Source organism: Solanum tuberosum, unplaced genomic scaffold (genome assembly GCF_000226075.1).
Source record: "Solanum tuberosum cultivar DM 1-3 516 R44 unplaced genomic scaffold, SolTub_3.0 scf00335, whole genome shotgun sequence".
Classification (NCBI taxonomy): Eukaryota; Viridiplantae; Streptophyta; class Magnoliopsida; order Solanales; family Solanaceae; genus Solanum; species Solanum tuberosum.
Window position 1 is genome coordinate 257894 of NW_006239280.1, and position 2668 is coordinate 260561.

The window sequence follows — 2668 nt, forward strand, 5'->3', positions numbered from 1 at the left end:
AACCAAAGGTACGAAGATGATTCAAGTATCCAATATCATAAAAACTATATCTTTCAAATGCAAGCTCAAAATGTTGTGCTACATCAAGCATCGAATATGTAGAGTTCCACCTAGTAGGAACATCTAAACATAATGATTTCTTACAAGTTATCAATTGAGATTCACAACATTCTTTGAACTTTTGAATTCTTGCAGGAGATTGTTTAATGTATTTCACGGCTTGTCTCACTAGCTTGACAGACTTACCAATTTCCTTCAACCCATCTTGCACAATAAGATTAAGGATATGTGCCATACACCTCACATGAAGATGATCACCATTCATAATGTTAGTTCCCCAATTACTCAATTGTTTAGACATTTCTTTCACAGTAACATCATTAGAACTAGCATTATCAACTGTAATAGTAAACACATTAGCCAAACCCCATTTAAGCAAATAATTAGTAATGCAAGCCGCCATATCCACACCCTTATGACTAGAAATAGGACAAAATTTTATTATTCTTTTAGGCAAAGTCTAATTTCTATCTATAAAGTGGGCTGTCAGGCACATGTAGTTGATTTTTTGTATAGAGGTCCAAGTATCTGTCGTAAGACAAACTCTTGGACGTCCTTCTTTGAAAACCTTCTTCAAAAGTTGTTTTCTTCAAGGTATAGTTCATAACAATCTCTTATCACGATTCTACGAGAAGGAATATGAAATTGTGGCACCGTAACTCTCATGAAGTTTTTAAAACCCTCTTTCTCAACAAAACTAAACGGTAGCTCGTCAACAATTATCATTTTGGCTAAAGATCTCCTACTTTGTGCTTGGTCAAATTTCCAAGTGCTAATCACCCCTTCCTTTGCTCCCGTTGAAGATGGTAGAAAATTAATTAGATTTTGACCTTTATCTACGGTGTCACGGGGAAATTTAGGACATGTTCTCATATGAGTATTCATTGACGACGTACCATTACTTCATGTAGAAGCTGCATAAGGTTTTGCATAATACTTGCATTTGGCTTTACTAGCTCCACTTTCATCGGTGAACTTGTCAAAATGCTTCCAACAATTAGCTCTAGGTTCCATGGCTTTTCTTTTCTTTGAAGTATCAACATCAACTTCAACCTCATTTGGAGATGAGGTGTTAGGTATGCTCTCATTTGAAGCTCCACTTTCACTTACCCTACTTCCAGTTTTGTCATCTATAAAAAAGTGAAACAAACAAGAACAACAGTCATAATTCAGAAAGACACAATACATTACAGTTCACAAATCACACAAATTATCACATAGTTGCATACTTGCATAGTTGCATTCAATGATTAAAAAACAATAAAGGATTCACAATTTACAACAATAGAATTCACAAGTCATACATGTACCAACACATCCCAATTCCTATGTCTAAAAATGTCCTGTGTATTTTAACTAAATATGCTAACCGACTCACTTATCAGTCCCTAACTAACAGACACTTAAACAGAATAGACAGAAGCAGAACTTCCATGGTAGAGGATCAGAAATACTTCCACGATCATTGATCAGTCCCTAACTCATCTCGTATTTGAAATTGAATATAACGTTAACATATATAAAGATTTCTACATGAGCACTGCCCTTATGATTTGTCAATTCTTAATAATGTAAATAAAATAATTAGGAAAAATATTATTCTTTTTTCTCACACATTCTAAGGTGAATTCCCATTATGTATCAAATCACTTTTATCTCCCAACACGTAAGTAACACATTTCAAGTTGCTAGCTTGCCAAGTGACCTTTTCGAATGATTAGACACAACATAGTTAATAATCACAATCAATAACCGTTTCTTAGACTACTCGTCATAATTAGACAATTATGGTACAACCAAACCTCGTTATAACAATATTTTATTTATCCACAAAATGGTACAATTGAATTTATCAAATTATAACTATGAAATAAATCACAATAGTAGGCAATGAATATAAATTCAAAAAAAGTATATTAGATTCTGAGAATTGGACCTTAATGGCATAAACATATCCAATGAGCACTGACCTTCGACTTTCGAGTTGCGAGCAGTGCACTGAGCAGTTGTGGGTTGCGCCTACGACTATCCGACTTGCGAGCACTCAGCAATCAGCGAGGAGCCAAGAGCAACGAATGACGATGAGAGTTGAGAGACGATCTGCGACGTAAGTCGTAACTAAGACGAGAGTTGAAAGATGAGAGTTGAGAGATGAGAGACGAGTCGACCGACGACTACTAGTCTACTACGAGTCTACGAGTTACGAGTGACGAGAGTTGAGAGATGAGAGCTGCAGGCCTGCAGCATATGTTGAGAGATGAGACTTGAGAGCTGCGGCATATGTTGAGAGATGAGAGACGACAACTGAATCTGATGTTACGACTTAGGGCAATCAATTTAGGGATTTTTGAATTTTGATTGGAATTGGGCTGGGCTGGGGCATGGGCTGAGAATTTTAATTAAGGTTGTGGGCTATCAGTTATAACTGGGCCTGCTGGGAATGGGGTAAAGAATATATACATATAATTTCAGTTTTTCGGTTAACCAATTTTTTAAAGCTAAAAACCGAACCGAAAAACTGAAATATTGAAAATCAAAATCGAAACCGTCCGAAATAACTGAAAAACCGAAACTGAAATTAAAAAAAAATTGGTTCGGTCGATTTTTT